Source organism: Lagopus leucura, unplaced genomic scaffold (assembly GCF_019238085.1).
Source record: "Lagopus leucura isolate 7727_CA_CO unplaced genomic scaffold, USGS_WTPT01 Super-Scaffold_100157, whole genome shotgun sequence".
NCBI lineage: Eukaryota > Metazoa > Chordata > Aves > Galliformes > Phasianidae > Lagopus > Lagopus leucura.
The window spans coordinates 44,839,834-44,865,274 of record NW_024962334.1 but is presented as its reverse complement, the minus strand read 5'-3'; the positions used below and the strand labels follow the sequence as shown (position 1 = coordinate 44,865,274).

The 25,441-nt window shown below is 45.0% G+C and overlaps 1 long non-coding RNA gene across 1 annotated transcript in view; it reads right to left on the bottom strand.

Annotated features, from left to right (window-relative positions):
* LOC122189246 overlaps positions 1–24,922 on the bottom strand; it is a 31,981-nt gene extending 7,059 nt beyond the window's left edge. The window contains exons 1-3 of the long non-coding RNA XR_006181759.1: positions 24,811–24,922; positions 21,406–21,532; positions 15,204–15,348 (exon numbers count right to left, since the gene is read on the bottom strand). This is a non-coding gene — a long non-coding RNA (uncharacterized LOC122189246). The remainder of the gene's footprint in view (positions 1–15,203; positions 15,349–21,405; positions 21,533–24,810) is intronic.
* Between the last annotated feature and the right edge of the window lie 519 nt (positions 24,923–25,441).

Here is a 25,441-nt window from a genome sequence, read left to right as displayed (position 1 = left end):
TGGCTGGCTGAAGAAAAGAGAAAGAAAAGAAAAGCAAAACAGAATTACTGAGAAATTTACTTGCACTGACCTCTCCATAAATATTTAGATATAATCATCATTACCTCGGAGTAAATTAAGTTATAAACAGTCTCCACAATTGCACATGATGAATGCGTATCGGCATGAGAGAGCACTTTATTGCAAGTTAATGTGGAAACAGAGCACCTCAATCAATCAGGATGCAGAAATGCTGTTGTCTGATGATATCAGCCTATCTCACCCTATTCATATCAAGCACTGCACGCTCACCCACCCGGCCCCCCTACCCTTAGTCTTCTTATATTAGCAAATATGTATCAACCTGTGGTAGACGTAAGAGTATGTACATGGAGGTAGAATAATGAGAGAATATGTGTCCTCGAGCATGTTGGTATTATTTATACTAAAGGAACATCTGCAGCAACCAAAGACATGCCCCATGTGCTGAGCACTGCTCAAAAACCCATCCAGGAACCATTTGGATAGGATCCACCTGATGACATGGATGTCCACAACGGGGACTACAGCCGAGCTGACCACCGTCAGCATCTTTCACAGCCAGCAGAGAAAAATCGGCACTTTCTGAGCTGAACTTTCCAGACCTATTTTAGACGTGGAGTGGAAGCAGAGATGAATCATGCCCTGGACTCCTTCAGCTGCCTTGGCTCAATCCCTGCAGTCCGTTCGGGAGCCCTGGGTGACTGCTGCTGCAATCAGCATCTACTCTGCGGATGCCAATTTGATGAGACGAGTCACATCCGCTCCAATCGAGAGGCACAGAAAAAAAAAGACAACCGCATGGCAAGCAAAAGAGAATCATCTCTGAACTGCATTTCTCGACTTTAAACCCACGCAGCCTCCCAGGGCTGATGGTTTTCCCAAGAGGTTTTCAGAGCTCAGCCACTGAGGGGGAAACCAGGTGGGAGACGTGTTGTGGAGGCATGGGCTGCTCACACCTCGCCTACCCTTTCACTTCGGTTTTAGAACTGAGATTTCAGAGCTTTGCCTTTCCTTCCAGCCACTCTGCTCCTGCTGGATTTCACCTCTATCTCCTTCCCACCTCAATGTTGGGCAGTTCCATGTACATGGCAGATAAGCTCTGCAATGACACTGCTTGGTAAATCATAGAATCACAGAATGCTTGATTTGTAAAGAACCTCAAAGATCATCTAGCTCCAAACTCCTTGCTATGGGCAAAGACTTCAGAAGAAATGATGGGCACAGGGGTTTAGAGGGTATGAGGGTGATGAGTTGGTGGTTGGACTTGATGATCTTAGTGGTGTTTCCCAATCTTAATGATTCCATGATTCTATGATAAACACCATGGGAATAATTTCATCGCCGTGAGTTCTGAAGGGTGTAGAGGTGCATGGGAAGCATTGGCATTGCATACCTTCATGCATACAGTTGCTGTGTCTGCATGGTGGGTTTGTGTGGTTGCAATGCGCTTGCATCAGCCTGCATGCACCCAGCATGTGAATCAAAGAACCACAGAATCATGAAGGGCGGAAAAGTCCACTAAGATCCCCAAGTCCAACTGTCAACCAATCCTCACCATGCCCACTAAACTGTGTTCCTCAGTGCCACATCTCCATAGCTTGTGAACACCTCCATGGACGGTGATTCCACCACCTCCCTGGGCAGCTGTGTCAGTGCATCTTTCTGAGAAGAAATGTTTCTAACACCTCCAGTGATGTGCCCCATCCACTGTTTCTCTTGGCAATCCTCTGAATTAAAACAGGATTTAGGGGTTGCACACTTCACAGGCCTACCAATCACCCACACTTTACTATCACTGTCATCCACAGCACCCAAAACTAAGAGACTTTACCCACACAAGGCTAATAAGGGATGTCCATGCTGCAAAGTATGAAGGAATGTGGTACAATAAGACAAATGATGATGGAAGCATTTCTAAAAAAAAGGAGCATGATCAGAGATTTTATTATGGCTCATGACTTCAGCAAGATAGTGAACCTTGCAAGAGAAAAAGAGATTTCTAAATGGAGGGCATATATGGGTCTAAATTTCTTAAGGAAGTCCCTGAAATAAGCCTTAATGCTACAGAGAGCTGGGCTTCTGTCAAATCAAGAGATCTGCACATCATGCTGTGCTTATGTTCTTAGGATAAAATGTCTTTATCTAGGCTGTCACTTCAGGGATTTTTCTTATGGAGAAAACTTTATTTGAATTTCCCATAAAAAACAAGACCAGTTCATGTGATGCTCAGCTTGAATTTACCACTGGAAAACAACAATAACAGACTCAACAGATGAAAAGTGCCAGACAGAGAAAACAATTAACACACAAACAAAGTGGGCTGTGAAGAGCCTTCTTGCAAGCACGTATATATAGCAAGAGGTGAAAGAGAGGCAGTGTAGTACTGATAAGTCTTTACCCTGGTGAAATAAAAATATTTCTCTTCCTAGCTTCCTTGGATATAGCCCAAATAGAATAAAGTAAAACTTAGCTGGCATCTGCCTCATTCCCCAAGCTGTGGGACCTTTCAAAAAGAGGCATCATGAATGACTTTGCCACTCTTCCTCTGGCCCTACTGCCTTCTTCTAACAGAACCTTATCTTCAGTCAGTGCCATCCCCCAGTACTACAACACTCACCCTTAATCCAGTAATTACCTAGCCTAGTAAATTATTGCAGTTAAGCCCCTTCCCAGCTGCAGCCCAGGACAGCCTCTGCAGCCAGACCAGTGGAGCACCAAAGCTCATTTTGTTGACCCGTGTCTCCTCCCACTGAGCCTTGGTCTGAAAGTAAAGAAATCGCTAAATCTTCAGACACAAGGCAAAGATTTTTACAGATACCAAAAATCCATTGGTGGGCTCAGATCAAGGGCTTTTTAATTGAGTGAGCAACGTTAATTAGTAGATCTACTGACTTCTAAATACCACGAGACCTAGGGCTACAGATTTCCATTGCGAGAGGACAATGCACTTTTCAAGCTCTGGAGAGCATTTTTCCCTTGGCTGTTCTGCCCTTAAATACCAAGAAGCTTTGCAGCTAAGTGTGGAGGCATTTGGACGGGGCGGTGACAAACAGACATCACTTCTCCTCAGCTGAGGGAAGCGCTCAAAGGAGTCTTCAGAGATGTTTGTCTTTGGCAGGCGAAGAAGTATGGAAAAAAAACACAAGGTGTTTCTCGAAAACAGAAAGATCAAAGGTAAAAGCATTTGGGCAGATAAAATGGCTGCAAAGATTATTACTTCTTAACATATAAATTACTCAAATCGCTCCCATCTGTCTACCTCCACCACCATATGAAAAGGGAGACCAAAGGCTTAGCTCCCAATACATTAAATCCTAATAAATCCACCCGTGTTTTAAGTTGTAATACATGAAACACTTTTCCTGGAAAAACCGTCTGCAGACCAGCAGCAGAGGCTTTACAACATGTTTGTTATGGAATCAGGATAAAAAGCAGGGATCAAACTGCAGCAGCTCAGCAACGAAGGATTGCTGCAAATGTAGAAACTAAAACTGTAGTAACAGGAACTTGAAGGCAGGAGGAAGAAGCTTAGCAAAAGGAACGGCCTTGCTGGGACAACACAGCAGAGTTTATGGCCCCAATCTTTATTAGCTGAGGAAGTCAGTGCAGGCTTCTGGGGGGAAAAATAGGAAAAGAAATAAAAAGGAGTTTAAGATCATTTTAATGGTTTGAGGCCAGATTCATAGCAGACCTGAGCTGTGTCTGGGGATCTCACCTCTATTTTTAACATTCCTTTAAGTTTTCCCATGAAATGATGTCCAGGAGGCTGACAAACACCGTATTTCTCCTGCCCTGCCAGCCCCCCGGAGGCACCCAGCAAATCTTCAAACCATTCTCCTCTTCCACAGGTCCTGACCCAATTTTGGAGCTGTCAGCAGCCCTTTCCCCAGCAGATCACCCAAAATAAGGACTTCAGCCACGGGGTCACAAACATGCACCACCCAGACAGCTGGGAAGAATATTAGGGACAGGTTTTATCACCCAGAGAGAGCTGCAGTGCACCCACCATGCAGGAAGCAAGGTCCAGCTTCCACATTTTGCCCACATCTTTAAGGAAAGGCATAGTACGAGTATCTGGATAGGCACTAATATGGTGATGTGGATAGATGGGGGACATATCTCAGCATAAGCCTGGATGATAAAGGGGAGAGCTCATTGTGGCCTTCCAATATATAAAGGGAGCTAATAGGCAGGAAGAAAATCAACATCTTACACAGGTAGACAGTGACAGGACAAGGAAGAATGGTTTTAAACTAAAAGAGGGGAGATAGGTGAGATGTCAGGGGACATTTTTCAGTGAGAAGGTGGTGAGGCACTTGCAATGCAGCTTAGAGAAGCTGTGGGTGCCCCATCCCTGCAGGTGCTCAAGGCAGGTTGGATGGTGGGCAGCCTGGTGTAATACCAGATCTGGAGGTTGGTGGCTCTGCCTGTGGCAGGGGTGTTGGAACCTGATGATCCTTGAGGTCCCTCCCAGCCCAAGCCGTTCTATGATTCTATGATGGCAGCCCAAGAATCTTTGATGACCTGAACATCTTTGCATTTCACTTCAAATAGCAGAAGCAGAACCAGGAACTTGACAAGATGCTCGCTCATATTTCTGTGCATTGCTTCAGCCCATTACACCACTGGTTCCTGCAAGTCAGCAATTACAGAGTCCAGCAAACAACACGACAGCCCCAGGGTGACACTTGTCCCACATGCAGCTCCTTATGGGCAGAAAGCCATTTCTGGTCGGTGAGCACAAGCTCAAAGTGGAGTCAAGATATCCCTTAAGTCATGGGCAGCCTCCAATGGCATGGTGGCTCTTCATCAAGACACAAAGACATTATTTTATCGAAATTCATTTTACAGGTTTTGTTTTTTTGACAAGAAGAACAAACACTGGCACAGCAAAAGGTTCTTATGGCATCTTTAGCATAATTTCGAGTTAAAACACAGAAGCAGCATTTCCTGTGTCTGCTCGCTGCTTCAAATCTTACCTGACATCCTGCATCATGTATGAGACATCTGCACTACACGCTGGTGGAACAAATCTGTCAGCAGAACGAACGTGAGGGGACAAATCCATCCCTGTTGCAACAGCAGCAGCATTACCCCAGGGGAGCGCTTTTGGCCTGCTGGAGTCAAATGGGATTCAGAGCAAGTAGGTCCCTCTATGCAACTTGGAAGACAAATGAATGACTAAAATAGCATTAGTGGGAGTGGGAGCGCCTGTGCAGTGTGCTGAGATACAGTGGCTGAGCAGGGGCTGTGACAGTCACACTGTGTTTGGATGCAAATTACCACCAATCGGTTATGCTCTATACAAATCCGTCCCCCAGTTTGAAAAAAAGGAAAAAAAAAAATCTTAAAACCTGTCTTGTGTTATGCCTTCAGGGCAAATTTGCTTTTGTGAGCATGAATAATTCATGCGTGTTCATTTATTATTAATTAATATTCCATGAACATGCATGGTTTATTCACCCAAACAAAGCACTACACCCCACACGCTTTCCCTACAGCCTGACATCAGCTAATCTCTGCAATCAGGCTGACCAAGCCATTGGATCAAATTGTTTTTCTCCTCTTTCTCTCCAGAAGGTACCGAGAACTTTTAGACCCTTCTTGCTGGTCACTGACTTTCTCTATTCCCGGGGCTGGGATGCGGCAATTCCACTCTCCTGGGCTTAAACATCAGAGAGAAGTTGAAAATGTGGTTGCAAGAAGGAATCACGATGAGGAGTTGGACTTTCTGTGTGCTGTGCCAGGCGCTTCCATTTTAGGGAGCAATGCAAGGCTCCCCACCAAGAGTTGCTCCCCAGTTGTTGGGGAAACCTATGTAATATCCTCAAATGCATTGACTCCAGCCTCTGTCCATGCCACAGATGGACATATTTTGCTTCTCAGTGCGCATTCTTGGAAGAGCCCACATTCAGTGGGTTAGCTCCCACTCCTGGATCTGCCCCCAGCGCATGAGCAATGCCTGCACAGCCAACAGAAATCACAACCTGTTTTCATAGGCCGGACCTGCCTCTCACACTCTCATGCAAGGTGGTCTGTTGTGATAGGACACAGGGAAATGATTTCAAACTAAAAGAAGGGAGATTTAGACTGGATATAAGGAGGACATGTAAGGAGGATGGCGAGACACTGGCACAGGTTGCCCAGAGAGGGGGTGGGTGCCCTGTCCCTGGAGGCACTCCAGGTCAGGTTGGATGAGGCTCTGAGCACCTGATGGAGCTATAAGTGTCCATTTTCGTAGCAGGGGTGTTGGACTAGATGACAGGCCTCTTCCTACCCCACACAAGTTGCTGTTCTGCTTTTGAATCTTTAACTGGAGGGAGCAGCCTCATCACAGGGCAATCCTGGATGTTCTGTTCATGTCTTGGGTCTCCAAACACCCACCTTGCTTGCATCCTCTGTGCTACAGATGTAGAGATGCAAGACCAAGAGCTAGATTTTCTTTGTTTGGGCTGAAACATTGCCATCTCTTTATATGGTCATAAATGAGTCCTGATTTCAAGCACAGGAATGCTGAGAGGAGATAGTAGAAAGCTTCCTGTAGGCTAGACACTGGAACAGCTTCAAATCAAGGGTGAGCTGAAGAAAACAGAGGAGACACGGTTTTGGCATTCAGTCAGGGCTGAAGTACAGCACACAGAGAGGTGGAAAGGAAAGAGTCATAGAATAACCCAAGTTAACCTTGAAGGGAGCATATAAAGAGGAAGGGGAACAGCTGTTTATGAGGGTGGATAGTGATAAGACAAGGGGGAATGGTATTAAACTGACACAGGGGAGGTTTAGGTTAGCTATTAGGAGGAAGTTTTCACACAGAGGGTGGTGACTGGAACAGGCACTGGAACAGGTTGCCCAAGGAGGTTGTGGATGCCCCATCCCTGGAGGCATTCAAGGGCTGGATGTGGCTCTGGGCAGCCTGGTCTGCTGGTTGGCAACTCTGCACATAGCAGGGGGGGTGAAACTGGATGAGCATTGTGGTCCTTTTCAACCCAGGCCATTGTACGATGACTCTGTGATTGAGTTAGAAGGAACCCATAGCGATCAGTGAGTCCAACCCATGCAGGACCACCCAAAAATCAGACCATATGCCTAAGAGGGTTGTCCAAACCTTCCTTGGGTTCCCATGGCTCAGGGTGGTGCCCTGGTTAGCCCAATGCCTTCTGGCACAGAGCCTTTCCCTGTTATCCAACCGGAGCATTCCTTACATAAGCTGTTCCCACGGCTTTCAGCCCAATGGGGTCCCACGTGCTTTGGTACTCCACAGGTGCATATGGAGGAAGAGAGAATGAAAGATGACAATGATCTGTGTAGTATGAATGCTGAGTGCCAATCACAGGTGTAGAACCAGATATCCTTATCTTGGAGAGCCAGCAGAGGGATGGGAGATGGTCTCCAGAGTGGACATGAATTGCTCTGTTTCTCTTGTTTCTCTGTAATGGCTTAAACCAAAAGCCTGGGTCCAAATTCCCCCAGCCACCACATGTTTCACAACAAAACCTGGGCACCCTCCCATTGCTTGAAATTGTTTTACAAATAGAGACAAGTTCTGTAATGCTGAGAGTTACAGACAATTTAACATGCAGGGGCTGCTCTGGGAAAACTTAAAATTGTCATAATTCATCCTCCCCTTCCCCCGGTCCAGAAATGAAAGATTAAACCTTGGAAGATTTATTAAACTGACATTTTAATAGAATTTTTAGACTTTCCCTGTTAATAGTTTAAATATAATTGAATTCTATGAAAGGGAGGAATATGGGATAGAGTCGGTGTCCCCCAACAACAGGAGCATTTAAAACACTGGGGTATATAGCTAATGCATAATTTAGTCTTATTTGCATGGCCCTTAGAACTGGGAGTAAGGAAAACACAAATCTAATTAACTGAGTGAAAGAAATGCCTCCACCAGCAAACTCCATCACAAGCTCCACTACCACACACCCACCCTCCCCAAGTCACAAACACGAAACAGATGGCAAGAAGGAGAAAAAAATAAAAGACATCACACGTCAGCTCTTGGAGAGGAACAGGGGGGAGAAGAGAGAGAAAGCAGAAGGGACAGGATGGATACTGTACTACTTGACGATGCAGCAATTAACTTGCTGAGGGTGGAATAATTCTTGTAGTGCCTCTCCTGTCGGAGCTCTCCCAACTTAGCAAAGGAGATGTATTGCATGCAGTGGAGAGCAAACCAGTTTTCATAAATCCCAGCAGGACTCAGTTTCACTTTATGAGATTCATGTGAAAAATTGAAAATTCAGGTTTTTCCAAATGCATCTGTAATCAGCAGCCTGAGCTCTGCGGGTCCCTGGAGGTAACCGATCGCAGACAGCACAAAGTAGGGTTTCACAATCTCACTCAGCTTCTACACTGCATTTTTAAAGGTTAGATATTAATTCCTGATCAATACGAGGAGCAGCAGGCTATCCCCTACCCCCACTCTCAGAACTGTCTTACATGATTAACTAAGACATGGCTTTGTCCTAGAATTACTTCAGATCACAACTTGGGGCTGTAAGATGCAAAGTCCCTCCAGATGCCCCTCCAGTACCTTCTTCCCTGTGCAGAAATAAGTCCACCATGTCCAAATTCTGACATTTACATTGTGTTATAGCCTCATGCTGTTCTTCCCCTCCAATTAGCAATGTCACTAAAGAAGGGCTGCTGCACATGAGAAGCCTTGATGGCAGCACCAAGGAACATGTGCTACGAGAGTACTGCTGAGTACCTATCACTCAGTTTGGAGATACTGAGTGCACTGAGATTCCCAATAAGGTCAAGCTCCAGCATGGTGGTCTCCCACCCTCACAGGACTGAATCCACACTCTGAAATGGGGCTCAGATCATCACCTCGCAGCCTTTGAAAGTTGCCACTGCTCAATGACCTACACTGCAAAGTCAGCCTCCTTATATCTTGCTTCAGACATGAGCACGGATCGTATGTTGTGCTCCCATCTTGTTCCAGCACCCAGCAGAGCATCCCCACAGCAGAGCTGCAAGGAGTTGAATCATATGGATCACTCCCTGTGTCCATTTCAGCTAACATTTGGACCAAACAACACAATCACGGAATTGTAGAGGTTGGAAGGGACCTCTGGAGATCATCTATACCAACTCCCAGCTGAAGCAGGTTCCCCACAGTAAGTCACACATGAGGCTTTCTGCTTCAGTCCCCAGGGTGCATACACATGCATGCACATCCATAGACACAGATTTTACATTTTGCAGTCTAAAGGAAAAGCCCGAATTTGAAGCTTCCCCACGTCTAACAGGTCTGGTTGGATGATGCAGAAACAAGTCATTCAAAATGATTCTTCATGCTTGAGTATCCCTCCTTTAACACTGTTTTTGTTGGGTTCCTCTGTGCCATTGCCATTACAAATTTCATTGACATCCAGACAACTCCCCAGACAACTCTAAAAACAAACTGGGTGTGTTCCAACCATCAAGATTTCCAGGAGAGTTAAAACAAAAACAACACAACAGGCCCCTCAACAGACTTTAGGGATCAAAATCTTTCCAGTTTCCTCCAAAGATGCATACTCAGCTGCTGTTTGCTTTCCATTCATAAAATCATAGAATGGATTAGGTTGGAGGGAACCTCAAAGACCATCCAGTTCCAACCCCCTGTCATGGGCAGAGCTGCACCCCACCAGCTCAGGCTGCCCAGGGCCCCATCCAATCTGGCCTTGAGTACCTCTAGGGATGGGGCACCCAAAAAGTTCTCTGGGCAGCCTGTTCACGTGATAGGTGATGGCTGCTCTTATTGTGAAGATCTAATGCAGTTTGACATGGTTTAGGTCGACAGAGAGAAGGAGACAAGCTGGTCAATCAATCAGATTTAGGAGTGTTGGCTATGCTGTTTACTCCCCAACTATGTTTTCCCCTGTGGTAACACTCCTGAGTCTTTGAAGGCTTCAGCTGCTAACTGGAGGAGAGTCCTGGACTATAGGCAGCATTCTGGAGAGGTTTTGGAAACAATTAGGCAGATACATTAGCATGCTCTCGTGGTCTCATACTTTTACTGGCTCTTTTCGGGGCTCATTTATTCCACTGAAATCAAACACAAGAATTCCCCCAAGGAATCCTTGTCAGATATGAAGTGTCTGGCCTACATGACACACTCTTTTCAGGTACTGCAACAGGTACAGGAAGGCTGACAATGGTTTTTAGTGTTGTATCAATTCATTATCAAAGGGAAATCAATGAATATCCACTTCTACTGAGTTAGAGTCTCCTGACGGTTAACAAGTGTGAATAAAATGTTACTCAAATTAGTGGCTGAGAACGGAATGCCAGAACGAAACTTGAATATGAAGCAGGTCATTAATATGACACATTTTAACATCTTTTGATCGTGTGTAACACCATGTTTATAAGGAAAATAACTGTTAAGATTCACTGAAAAGAACATAATCACAGAATATCCTGAGTCGGAAGCAGCCCGTAAGGATCACTGAGTTCAACTCCTGGCTCCACAGAGGACCACCCAAAAATCAGACCATGTATCTGAGAAAGCTGTCCGAATGTTTCTTGAACTCCAGCAGCTCAGGGCTGTGCCTGCTGCCCTGGGGACACTCTTCATGTCCCTGATATGCAACCTGAAGACACACCTGCATTCCCGCATGCACCCTTCTGAGCTCCTCACCTCTCTCCATGTTCAAAACCAGAACGATTCTGGAAAAGCAAGCAGGCCCCTACTCCTGTTTAGGAAATGGTATTTGTAGCCTAAATTTCTATTTGTTCACCTGTTCAGCACAGCTATGTGTGTGCCTCGCTGGCTGCACAGAGATTCTCATAAAATATGAATACTTCTTCCAGATACAGCTGTTTCTTAACTTGCTTTTACAGTATGAACATTATTGGTTTCTATTATTATTTGTAAGTCTACAGTGTGAGAAGCCCATCTCTAATGCTTATGAAGTGGCAGCTTCTCTTGCCAAGAGCAGACAGACAAGAGGACACTGCAGGATGAAGTGGAACAAATACCAAGAGACATGTAAACCAGACAAACGAGATTTTCTGTGAGCTGTGCAGGCAGCCTAAGTGTTTAAAAACAACTTTAAATTGGGATTGAATTCATGCTTTGCAGGCTTGGCAGTGTAAGGTACAGTTAGCATCTTATCCTGGTGGCGTAACACTGTCTGGTTTCCTTCCCATGGGGTTAGGGATTTTTTTAGGTTGAAGAACAAGTGATGAGAGCCAGCAGGTAAAACAGGAAAAACACAGTTTCTTTGAAGGCAATCTCTGGTATTCACAGAAGTCCCCAAAGGGTCCCCAATACATCACACGAAAGGAGTGGCAAGTTGATAGTTGAAGGGAATGTCGGTCTTTAAAAATGAAAAATGATCACTGTGACACAAAAACAGCGTCAGAGGAACAGAAATGTTTCTTTGTGAGAAGCAGGCGTTTGGATACACAGAGGTACCCACATCCTGCAAATCCCCTGTGGCAGCTCAAGCCCCCCCAGGAGGGGTAGGGCTGGGTAGGAAATGGTTATCATTTCAGGACATTTCAAAAGCTGGTTCTGCAAAGCTGTAACCTCATGGTCTTGCAGACATTCAGTGGGGAGAGAGAACAAGGAAGAAGAGGAGGGAATGGAATGAAAGCTCTTTTCTACCTTCTCCCTCCTCAATGGTTATTGAGATACCCATATGATGTGAGAAAGGTGCAAGAGGAGAAGAGCAATTGATCTACTGTAAGCATGCAGAAAAGTGTGTTTCAATCTACAGTAGTGATGCAAATTCAGTTTCTCTTTTCTGAGGTGACCACTCAACTCATCCCCGCTTCAGGTATTTTAGGTAGGGATATTTCTCCCTGGCCAGAAATTCCACCACCCAACACAGTTTCCACAAACTTCCTACCATCTTTCCATACATTTCTACATAAGCTCTGAACAGAACAACCCAGGAGCTCTCATCCAAGAGAGGATCCTTCCTTAGGAGAAAATAAAAAGGGCATTGTTCTCCTATCATTCACATCCATCAGTTATGAAAAGGAAAAAGAAAAGCAAATCAAGTCTCTTGTCAACAAACAATAAAAGCTGGCACAAGAGGCTCATCCAAGCCATAGTCTAGAGGTTTGGTCAGAATATGAGGAAAGCAAAACACAACAATCATTTCAACTTAAGGCATGTATCCAAGGAAGCACGAATAGGGTGAGCTCTGCAAAAGAAGGCAGGGATGTGGTTCTTCCGAAATGGCAGGATGACAGGAACACTCTATAAAATTTAAAGGAAGAGAAAGGAAAAAAAAAAATGGCTTTTTGGTGTTTTCCCATCCAGGCTCTGTGCAGGGTCTACCCTTGTACTCAAGTTGTAGAGTTCTCCAAACAGAGAAGGAATCAGGTTGTAGAGATTCCGCTCAGGTACTGGGGTAGTAATTTCAAACCCCTCATTCCAGATCACACCTTCTTCTATAAACAAGAGGCAAAAGAAGACAGCAACAAAACTTTTCCATCTAAGGCACATCACAATCCAAGTTGGAAAAAGGAGTAAGTCATGGTGAGGTAACAAAACCTGGAATTAATACAGCTTAGCTGTGGCTCAGGGATTGGAGGTGCCTAGAGATAGGGCTACAAACCACGAGTCACCTAATTCCTTGGAAGAGAACCCAAACTCAAATATTTCTCATTCATTGTCTGTCAGCAGTCAGCTCAGCAGCTTCATTGCCAGCCTGCAAACCACAGTGGTGGCCCTTCTACACTTATTTTCCCATCACAATTAACCACCTCTGATTAGTTCAATTACAGGGTGCTAGCAATTATTCACTGATGGGCCTCCTCAGTCTTTAATGGCTGTTCCCACAAGATCAAACAGGTGAAGGCCAAAAGAAGGAAGCACAAAAACTAAACATTTGGGAGATGGGGAGAAAAAAAAAAGAGAGAGAGAGAGAAATCCCTGAACAGATTCAGGTCCTCTGAGACTCAGAGTAGAAAACTGCCCAGCTATTTACTATGCCTATTTCCAGCATACGTGGAAATTTCCCATCCAGCCCTTCTTCCTGCAGAATTTCGTGATGTGAAATGTTTCCACAGTACCAACACAAGACAAGAAGCATTTGTACATTCTTGTTTCAACGCTGCCATGCCTCTTATTTGAGCAAAATCCAAAACATTAAATCAAGACTGGGAAATTCTGTGCAGAGGGTGAATTTTGGAGCCTAGGCGTCCAAGTGGAAGGATTATCTTTGCAGCTGGATGAAGACCTCCAACAATGGGAGGGATTAGGAGAGAATGGAAATGCTAAAAAGGGACAGCTTTAACTGATGAAGAACACACTTCTTTTGTGGATCTCAGAAACAAAATCCTTAGGAGGATGCTGTACATACTGTAATGGACACTTATGTTTTCTGTTTCAATCCTGCTAACAAAATGGAATAGAAAATAAAGTGTTAAAGTGTTCATATAAATGATCTTGATATGCACAAAAATTCTACAGTATATGGAGAAAAAAAGTACATAGCAGCATATTCAATACTTCAAGCATTCTCCTGCTCCTATCACTATTTAATTTTATGGAATTTTCCCAAAGAGAAGAGTGTCCAAATAACATCTTGATTTGCAGATGTGTCTTTTTATACCTCTAGTGGGGTTTTCAGATGGCTGTTGAGATCAGCTGAGGTGTGAGCAGCATCTTTACCTCTGACTTGAGTCAGTCTTCTCAGAACACACTTGTCCATGGGAGCCATGAACAAAACAGTTTCATCTTTGTGATGCAGGAATTTATTTTCCAAGGGAACCACGTTCAGCACTGTGCCACTTGTGACAAGGAAGGTTGGACATGGGATGGGTTTCTTAAGGAGATGGGCAAAAAACATGGTCCCCTTTGGACAAGATGCCTGAGCATGGCACTTGTCCTTGGGGATGGATGTCACACTTGGGTATCTGTGTGGGGAGCAATGATTGCCACTCAAAGCCAACAAATGCAAACAGGATCATCCACATGCCACAGACAGGAGAAACACCAGTTCCAACTTTAGTGCTCTAACTGCATTCCCTGCTTGAAAGGATGGCGAGTGGTCAGAAGAGCTCACACCTGGAAAACAGCATCACACAGCCCCTTGTGCTCCTTGAGAAAAAACAATGGAAAGGGAGAGGGTACAGCTCAAGCTAAATTGTCCCATAAAACATTTTACTACAACACACCGATTAACATTTGACTCTGCTGTAGAACCTGAACAATGCTAAGGGTTGAAAAATGCCTGTCTGAAAAGGCGATGCTAAACAAAGCAGTCACACAAAGAGCTCCTGCAGAGGCAGAGGGGCCCCTATACAGCCCCAGCACCCAGCCCATGGCTGCTTTCATGTTCATGCTAGCTACCCATGCTGAAAAGGCACAGGAAAGGTGTTTCATTTCAAAGCAAAATCTTTCTGTAGGAAGTGAGCACTGCAGAAAAGTGGGGTACGTGATGGTGTTCTGTTCCTACAGGAATGATGAGAGCCCTTTGCTCTTGTAAATCAGAGAATTCCTGACATCTTGCTTCTGCCTTCAAAGCTCTGTCCACCCATGCATGAACCCAGGGGATCCCTCCTATCATGATCACATGGGGAAGAACATGGGGACCAGGGAAGTGGCCAGGCAGGCACATCCCAGCACTCAGCCAGTCACTAACTCCATTTCTGTACGTACACTCAGCTTCGGAATCACAGAATGGTTGAGATCAGAAGTCAGCTCTGGGTCCATCTCTCTAACCTCTGCTGCAATGGGGTCATTCGGAGCAAGGTGCCCAGACCCACGTCCAGGCAGACCCACATCTTTGGAAATCTCCAAGGAGCAAACTCCACCACCTCTTCAGGCAGCTTGATGTATTTACATAACTTACGCTGTACTTACATAACCTTTCCAACTTTTCTGCTTGCTGTTCGTGATCACAACTGCCAGAGCCTCTCCTTCTGAAAAGGTTTAGATGGGCCTCAAGAGCAACGACATATAGCTGATCCCTGCCTCCAACATTTGAGGAACTAGGAAAATACTAGGAAAAACTTATTCTTTGAAAGAGCTGTACTGCACTGGCACAGGGAGGTGGTGTTACTGTCCCTGGAGGTATTTGAGAAGCGTGGAGATGTGGCACTGAGGGACGTGGTTAGTGGGCATGGTGGGGATGGGCTGGTGGTTGGACTTGGTGATCTTAGTTCCAACCTTAAAGGTTTTGTGATTCTAGGTGCTGATGTGCTGCCATCTCACTCACCTTCTGAAGTACAGCAGGTTCAGGTGTGCCCAGCTCAAAGAACAGGGCTGACATCCAGGAGCAGAAAGCCATGGCTTGAGGAAGGTGGGAACAGGAATTTCTTAGAGTGGCTGCCATTGGAAAATCAGCATTGCTGAGGAGCCTTCTGTGTGAGAAAACATCAGAGCAACTTTTTAGTGGGAGGGCAAAGATTAATGAAGGTCAGTTTCTCATTACATCTCTTGAGGATGTTGGTTTTTTTCCACCCACAAGCAGAAATTCTGGCTCTACCACATTCACAATGAGATGCCTCTTCCAAAGAATCCCTTTCACCCCATCAGGCAGGTAGCAACACTACAGTGGTCAAAGCTGACCTGCAACTCCAGGTCCACCAACAGGAACCACAAGCAGACATTGGCAGGTCAAGCAGCACTGTGGGGGCTGTTTCCAGGGCTGTGTGCCTGCTAAGCAGGAAGGAGAAGCAACAAAGGGAAGCCCTACTCTTTCCCTGTACCAGCCCCAAAGTTGCAGCATGAATATCCACACTGATCTGGAGTGTTTAATATCAAATGAAGAGGGAATTAAGGTGCTTGCGTCTGTGACTGCTTTTACACGTTAACTTTTGACAGGATGAAAACATAACTCGCTGTTTTTGCCTTTATAAGCAATACTTGGCTTTTTCTGTTCCTGAGCTTGTCTACTGTGCAGCTTATTTCTTTTGCTGATAAATATTTATGCTCCGTGATTTTGATTTATAAGAAGGGCTTAAATATTGTAAAGCTGGATATAACCAGCATAAAATAACATAAAACAAAGCACCAGAATCCAGCAGACTTAAAAGGCATGGCTCCAGCGGCAGCCAAATTTTACCCCAGAAATGACCTCTTCCCCTCAAGAAGTGGCACAAATTGGCAGCTTCCCTCTCTGCATTACAATTGAAATTCCAAAACTGTATGTATCAAACAGGAAAGGTGTTTGCCGTATTGCCAAGGTTACTAGAGTGAAAACATTGCAAATGGCATTTGCATGATTGTACTTTCAAATCCTAACTTGTAGCAACAGTGCATTTTAAATGAAGGTGATTTATAACTCCAACCAGAACACTAATCATATTTTGGAGTAATAGGATTTATTTGTTGGTTGTTTGTTGGTTGTGTTCTTTAAGCTCAGAGACAACAAGCTATGTTCATGAAAAGGGATGTGGCTGAGCTTAAGCCCTACCCCAACAACATTTTGAAAGGATTAGAAAATAAACACAAATGTACTCTATTTTCAGCACGCAGTTCAGAGCCTAGGAAGTCTTTAATGCTTCTCTGCTATGAGAACATCCTACATTGCTAAGCAAGTTCAGATAATTTCCATTTTAAATGAAAAATTCAGATTAGTACAAAAAAGAAGTCGTCGTCTGGGGATCAAGAATGGATGTTTCACAGCACCCAGCTGTTCTTCAGCTCTGAAATTCCTTATCCACAGCACACTGGGCACATCACGAAGCAACGTTCAGTCCGCTACCAAGACTAGGATTTACAGCCCAGTATCTTAAAGCTGGAAGCAGTTGCCATGTATTCTATGACATCACAGAATTATAGAATCATAGAATGGCTTGGCTTAGAAGGGACCTTAAGGGCCATCCAGTTACAGCCCCCACCATGGGCTGGCTGCCCCCCACAGCTCAAGCTGCCCATAGCCCCATCCAGCCTGGCCCTGAGCACCTCCAGGGATGGGGCGCACACAGCAATCTGGGCAGCAGCGCCAGGGCCTCACTGCTCTCTGAGTAAAGAGTTTCCCTTTATTTCCCCTTAACATCTAACCTAAATTTCCCCTTTTAGTTTAAAGCCATTCCTCCTTGTCCTATCACTATTGTTCTGTATCAAAATTCAGTCCATCTCCTGCTTATAAGCTCCCCTCAAGTACTAGAAGGCCACGATGAGATCTCCCCAGAGCCTCCTCCACCAGATCCTTTATTTCTGGGACTGGCCACTAAGTCCCAGGGCACCTAACTTGGAGTCATGCAGTATTTATGGGGAGAAACAGCTCATGTAGGCCACAATTTAGGAGATGCACTAAATCCCACGGCCCATATCTGTACATGAAATGAGCTTGACTTCAATCTCCATGCACACCTGACTCAAAGAAAGAAAGGTGTTCCACAAGGGACTGAGCATTATTAGAAATAGTCCCAATGAATTCCTTTTTGTTGTTGGCGGTGGTTTTCCTTTTTTCACAAAGAACGTTCTGGACATAACGCTGTAAAAAAATACACATTCAAGCCACCTTCAGGACGTGTTTTAGTGTAACTATTCTCAGTAGTGGGCTTAACGTTAACCTGGTTGACATGGAAAACCAAGAGTGATCACATGGCTGTTACTGCTGCCCAACTGAAGAGATGTTAAACTTTATCAGAGTGTTGGGAACGTCATAAAACACACACTAACCTGGTCACCTGAACTGCATGGTCACACACCTTCTGGAAATTGAGTTTGGGCTCGTTAATGTGGCGTCAAACACCTAAGAACAGCACCCAAAATCTCAAGTTCTGCTTGGAAATGTTGGCCTTGAGCAAGTTCATGCACACGCTGTGTTTATACAGTGTACACGTATTTGTGTGTGTCTGTATGTATATAATTTCACATGCACATTTACATACATCTTTAAATGAAAAAATTAATCTAAAATATGTCACCCGGCAATCTGTCAAATAAAACTCATATAATAAATATGTCACTTTATTTAACAACTGATGCTGAAGAGAGCTAGGCAGGAGGAAAGAAATCAAGACAAGGTTTAGTAAAAACACTGAGGAAGGCAGAAATTAAAGCAATCAATCACATTCTCGTGGAACGTCTACGCCACTCGAAATAATATTTTATTGTCTGCTATTGATTGGATGCCACCGAACAAAATTGCAAACAATGAATCTGATGTTATAAACAAGAATCACAATAAGAATAACTTATTTCAAAGCCTTGGCCGCACAACAGTTTGCACTCTGCAGAGCCAAGCATGGAGAGCTGGACTTCTGCTTGTTCTGCCATAGCCTCGGATAATGTCACTCTTCATTAACAACTGCAGTGCCTGCCAAAAATAAGGCACACTCCCCTTTTGCTCTCCTCTGTATTTTAAATGTGAGCTTCCAAACTTTGGTAGGGTTGGAGGGAAGGATAAAAACGCAAGAGAGAAGATGCAAAAGATTGTTTTTTTCCGATTGTTTCTTAATTAATTATAGTTCCTTCAGAGAAGTTGCCCTAGACCCTGCCAGGATGGTAACAGTAGTGCCCATGGGCAGATCCATGGACATTGGTGAATTTGCTGTTGCATGGTTTGGGCTCAGAAAGCCTGACTATTATCTCCAGTAGGAACAACTAAGGAGGAAAGGATGCAAGTGACTGAAAGACAGCATAGCAAGTGGTTGGCAATGGCTCACTCCCAAATATGTAAGCTTGCTTCAGATCTGGGTCTGGCCAACATTTTCATAGAAGTGTGGACTGAGGATATGATTTTGAGGGGTGGAGAATGTCCTTGTGACCTCCATTGTAGGCTCCAGTCTAACAGGGGTGTGAGTGCTCAAGATGGGAATTCAGACACAATCTGAAAAGCAATGATCTGAGGGAAGCAAGGAGAATGTCCAGAGAGGAAGAGGACGGCACATCTCCTGCCTTTGGGAGGACAGCAATAACAACAAGATCAAGAGCCAGCAATGGGAGCAACATCCCTGTGAAGTCCCCTCCTGCAGTGTACTGATGGGAAAGGGGACAAGAGAGGCACATAAGCCCACCAAGGCATGCAGGGTAACCCCCAATGGAACACTGGGGATCAGAGGGAGGGCTGGGGGCGGCTGGCATCATCATCTGGGAACCACGTCCAAGATGAGGGATGCTTCCTGTACACAGAACAACGAACTGCCTACAATCAACCCAATTTGCTCCTTGTGCACCACCAACTCTCAAGGCAGCACCTCTGGCCCAAGCGCACCGTGCAGAAGATACCGCAACCGATTTCGGGCAATGAAAAGAGGACGGGACGAGCCGGCAAGGACGCTCGGAGCCCAAAACCTCCAAGCCTGGGCAGGGGCTTGTGTGCTGCTGCAAGCGCAGCGAGCGGGCACCCTCTAGCGAGATGCACTGAGAAGCGCTGCTCCCCCCGCACCCACCGCCCTGCCCGGCGCTTCTCCCCGCAACACAGTCTGTGGGTGCCCACAGCCCAGCCCCATTCAATTGCCACCCGCTGCTCCCCAGCAGCGACAGCCTCCCACAGTATTTCCCTTTTTACAGCTTGGATGGCGAGGCATGGGAAGTTTCTTCCCTTCCTGATCACCTTCACCGTCTTCCAGTGAACTTTTGGGTGATGCACGCTATGTCCTCTGCCCCAGCACTGCTATGTAAATGGTGAACAGGCTCCCATGCATTTTTCAGGCTGACGTTTCATAGACATAGTGGATGTCCCATCCCCGGAGCCATTGGAGTCAGGCTGGATGAGGCTCTGAGCACCTGATGGAGATGTGGGTGACCCCCATTGCACAGAGTGGGACTAGATGGCCTTCAGGGGCCCCTTCCAACTCAACTGGAAGGGTAAATATTGATTCTATGATTCTGTGACACTGATGCTGAGGAGTCAGCACAGAGCCAAGCAGGAGATGAGATCCTCTGACCCAGAGACCATATTCCCCTCCCCAGAACCTTGACTGCAAACATTACACAACAAAATCTCCTTCTTTTCCACATCTTCACAAACAAATTTGGTTTGGGGTCAGCTCATGCAGCCTTGGGATTATGGGTGGCAGCCTGACCACCAGTGCCAGGGAAGGTGCAGATGACTGCCACCTCTGCAAGCCCTCAGGGACAGAATAAAGCCAAGCCCTGATGATGTTAAATGTTGCTCCTGGTACTGCAAACATTAATGTGAGAGCTCCTGTCAGACCTGGGGAGCTGGCACCTAACCAAGCTTTGAAGGACATCCCTCCTCATCCCACCATCACTGGTGTTTTTGATGGAGGTTCCTATCATCCGCAGGTAAATAGGACAAGATGTAATGACTTTAAATTGTGCTAGGGGAGGTTCAGGTTGGATATTAGGAAAAAATAAGTCTCAAAAAGAGTGGTGAGGCACTGGTGAGGCACTGGAACTATTCCAGAGAGGTGGTAGAATCACCATCCCTGGAGTGGTTCAAGAACCATGGAGATGTGTCACTGAGTGCATGGTGGGGTGGGTTGGGGTTGGACTTGATGATCATAATGGTCTTTTCCAACCTTAATAATTCTACATTCTATGAAATTGTTTTTCCGTGCTCAGGGCAAGCCTGTCACCCCCTAATCCACTTTATTCATCCCTTCTTCCACATTCTTTCTTGTCCCATCAGTCCAAAACCAAAGGACTGTTGAGCAGGAGACAAACCCCTGTGTCTCCTGCATTACCTCTGAGCCCCCATTGCCTCCACCAGGTCCTGTGCTCCCCTGCCCCAGCCAGATGCTTCCCATGAAAACCAGCTGACAGCAACACAAGTCAAGGGACTGGCTCAGCTCTGATTAAAGCTGGATCCAATTTTACAAAACCCAACTCACAAGCAAGTTCATCTCCTGTAAATAAACATAAAACCTGGCATGTTTGCCTGGTTCCTGAAACAAAAGGACTTTTGCTATACGGATTACAACACAAAAACGAGGACAGAGACAGGATCTATGCACACTTCTGAGGGCAGAGCAGTTAGCAAATCCCCTTAATGACCTTTCAGATGCCTTTTGCCTATCATGCTGATTGCACAGCCATTTTTTGGTGGTGGACATGTGTTCACGGAAGAGTCAGCTGAGTCCGTCAACGTGACAGATTGTTCTCAATTTATGGACGTATCCTGAAAAGTGCCATTATTGCCTCTTAAAGATGCAAGAGTCCTCTTTAAAATTGACTCATATTTTCATAGATTCACCTCAATGGATTAACTGAATTGAGTAGAAAAGAGAAAAGTGAACAAGCAATGGCACATGTCTGTGTTCGTGCCATTAGGGAAAAAAAGTGAACGCATTATTTCTTGGTTTCAAACAAACAGCGAATCAGAAGCAGGTTTTTTCTAAATATCCCCATTCCTCTTTTTCTCCATGGCTGTTTAACCATTGCTTACTTCCACCCAAACCCGCTGCTGAATGTACTCACATCAATGCGGTCAACAAAGCACCTGCTTAACTCAAAGCAGATAACTAAGGCATTCAGGGAAAATCACCCATCTGCCTCACCTGTTTTCTCTGAATAGGGGTCCTCCATCGTTTTAAAAGCTGTATTTCTTTGAGCATAAAGTACTGCAGCAGCAAAAATCAATGCACTGTGCTCCATCAGTGTGCATCTGTCACTCAGCTCCCGACGCTGGAAAGGAAGAAACACACAGAGAGAACACTCACCCTGTCCCCTTCCTTTAACAACAGCCAAGAGTAAAAGGATGCATAATTTAGTGGAATGGCTTTATTTGTGCATCGGGTTATATTAAACGTCAGCTAAGGTTATGTTCTTGTCTTCAGTTGCTGCTGGGTGTTGCTTCAAAGTCATTCTGAGTCACTGCTCTCCATCTTTATCTGCTGATGGGCCCCCAGGTAGCGATGGGAACATAACTTCTCCTGACACGGATAACCTCCAATAAATTGACGTGCTGATTACAATAAACAGGGGGATGTTGGAGGCTTGAAGAAGGGGCCCATAGCACTTGAAAAGCAAAGATAATGGGTCACATCCTGCTCTGCTTCTGCAGCAGCAGGTTCACTCCAAGCTATTTGCAAAGCAGCAAGGAACTCATGAGACTGCAGCTAGGGCTATCGATGGAAATGCAAATCTTTACCTACAGCACCTTATTCTGCAGCAAATGAACAGCAGCCTGGGAACAACCAGAAGGCTGTAGTGTAGCAGCACCCCAGTCCTGGAGTCCAGGAGGATGAAGCACCATCTAAGCCCAGAAAATAACCCCAGGGTCTGACTTCACTTAGATTTTCCATTAATTGTGTCAATGTTGACTTTACAGAAATTCCTCCAGGTTTCTGTGAGCCTGAATAAGGTGTGAATCAGAGCCCAAGCATTCAGTAAATCAGCCTCATCCAGAGATAGGATGAGAGGTAACGGCCTCAAGTTGTGCCAGGGGAGGTTCAGGTTGGATATTAGGAAACATTTCTTCTCAGAAGGAGTAGTAATGCTGCCCAGGGAGGTGGTGGAGTCACTGTCCCTGGAAGTGTTCCAGAACCATGAAGACGTGGCACCGAGGAACATGATTTAGTGGCCAATATTGGTGGTAGGTGGATGGTTGGACTAGATGATCTCAGTGGTCTTTTCCAACCTCAATGATTCTGTGATTCTATGATTCTATGAAAAGGGATGGGCTGTGCCCAGAGGGATGCAGGCTGGCACTTGGCAAGGCCAAGAGAAGTTTCCTCTGGAAGAGAGCTTTTGTTTCAGCCTGATACAAGGCTTGCCAGAGCCAGTAACTCTTTTCATTCTGTTCAACGAGCTTTGGGTCGGGTTGTTTATAGTGAATTCAGCTTTGGCTGCCCAAAGCAATAGTTCAGGAGATTATCTTGCTCAGAAATCAGGTGGGAGGTTTTCAGAAAAATCCTACCCTGGTCTTCCAAAGCACCCTGCTGTGGAAACGACCGCCAGTTGCACTGGTTCCAGTAGCTAGCTGCAATGTGATCACACAGCCAAGGGCTTCCCTGGCTCAGAAGGACCATTAATGCTCCCCACCTCGACCCCTCAACAGGGTCTGCACTCACTGTCACACACACACTTTCTGCCCAGCACCAAACATTGTCATTTACATCCATAAAAAGCTGAATTCAGCACTCTTTCCATAAAACGGATCATGAACCCTTACCACTACTTGCCTCTCCTTGGAATAATAAATTATGAGGACAAATGGCAGAATCATTATCAGTTTCAATATCCAGTCATAAATAGTCTTGTAAGAACACTGAAATGATGGTGTTTTATTGCGTTAGATATCACTTGCCATTAATTACAGCATGAAACTTTTGTACTTTGATGAAAAGCATTTTAGCCAGCTCTGTTATAAATTTAAAACAGCCTTAAAACAAAAGTCACCTCAAGTTGTGTGTTTTTTTTTTTCCCTCTATAGATCTGGACACAAAATAGCATTTTTAGGCTTGGAAAGTCAAAAAAAGCCAGGTTTTTAAAAAGCTATTTCATTATGTACAAATTTGGCTTTGGCACTGACAGCAAACTAAGGGTATCAAAGACTGTTCTGTACTGCAAAATCATTGGCAGCTGGATTTCGCTGCTACAGGTACTTCATAGTAGGCTTGGTTTGGTTGGGTTTTGCTGTAATGATCAAGTGCTGTTGTGAATCAGTGCACTGTGGTTTACATTTCTCCTCCCTTCTCTTGCTGTAACTCTCAGGACAGAAACGCAGGTGATTTCAGAGCAAGTCTGAAGCTAACAGGAGCTGGTGGGTTCAGCTCCTTGCAAACTTGGAACCCACAAGATCTTACCAACTGAAGTTTAACTTCAGTCTAACTTCAGTGTGACAAACCACAGAAGTGAAGCTAAGATCTACATTTGCAAACATTTGTGGAATCAGACTTCAAACGTCCTCTGACACATAGGATTTCCACTCGTGCAATTTAAGGTGTTGCTGCTGTGATACAGGTTATCAACCCATGGCATTGATCCCATTTTGTGTTCATTTGCAGAAGGGATTATTCCATTCCATTTTGGGCATGGTGATCTTACAGACACTGCTAACAAATCCCACAGAGACCAGGATCTTGAGCCTCTGCTCAGCTGAACAGCAGGACATCTAATAATCCAGCAGGTTTGCTCACATGAATGTTCAGTGTCAAATCCAGACACACAGCACCAGCTCTGCTGGCTCCCACAGGTTTTTACATGGACCTGGAGAAGACATTTTGTTTTTATTTCCCATCCTTCCAGGAGGGATTAAGTGCACTCAGAATTTAAGTAAGGCTTATGAGACCATGCAGAGCAAAGTTTGGCTTTTGTCCTACCAAAGGCATTTATTCCACCCACAAAGAAGGCAAAATCATCCACTTTCTTGGAGGTACACTGGCAGTCAGCTGAACCTTAAGCCAGGGAAGTTTAGGACACAAATTGCCATTACAGTAAATGGAGACCTGGTCCCTATTTTCGGTGGTTCCTTCTTGTCCTCGAAAATGGCTCCCAGGAAGATTTGCTCTGTAACTTTCGTGGAGACAGAGAAGGAGCTGAACAGTCTGCAGTTCCCTTGGATCTCCTTTTCATTTGAGGATGAGAGTAACATTTACCTCTTTCCAGTCAATAGGGACTTTCTACTGTCATCACAGCCATTCAAAGATGATAGAGTAGCCTCAGAATGACATCAGCCAGCTTCCTCAGCACACTCACACATTTCCACCTGGCCCCACACACCTGTGTATGCCCATTTTGCTTCACTAGCCTCTAAACTGATCTTCTTCTACTATGGGTAGGACTTGTTTTCCCCACACATTACTTAGACAGAAAGAGGCTTGAGAGCAGACCTTGCTAATGAAGACAAAAGCAAAGAGCACCACGCTCTTTCCATGCTTCTTCTTTTACTAGGTTGGTCAACTAATTCAGCAGCACACCAATATATGCCAATCTATGTTTTCCTTCTTCTAATGACTTACCTACAGAAATCCTTATTCTTAGCCTTCACTCTCTCAACAGCTCCACCTCACTTCTGGCTTTTCTAATTTCATCTGAGATCTGAGGACAAGTGACATTTCCCAGGGCTGATGAGTACCTGTAAAAATAGATGTCATTAGAGCAACATAACTGTTGCTTGAAATGGTGACCGTTTGCTTTTCGACACAAAAATGAGAAATTTAAGGAAAGCAGTCTAATTGCTCATTTAAGGCAGCCTGCTCTTTCCCTTCTGCTTAGCCTCGTTTGACAATCTGAGAGTTTAGCTCCCAGTGCTCTTGCTTAAAATATAACAGATGGCCTCTAATAAGTAAATTGAAAAGTGCAAATAAGGTTAAAACAATTTTTCTTTATTGAATATCATTAACTTCAAGGCTGTCCACTTTAAAATGCTAATTAAACCTCACTTCCTTTTGCAGGATTCTAGTGAAGAAAAATTGCCGGGGGGCAAATTCCTCTTGCTTGTAGAGGACTAGCCCAGCAAACTGATAGCAAATCGAGCTATTATGTGTCCCAGTGTTAAGAAGTAGAGCTGGAACTTTTCAATTTATTTGTCCCTACCATACTCGTTGCTTCCTACAAATCAAACACAGTTAAGAAGGAAATTCAAAAGAG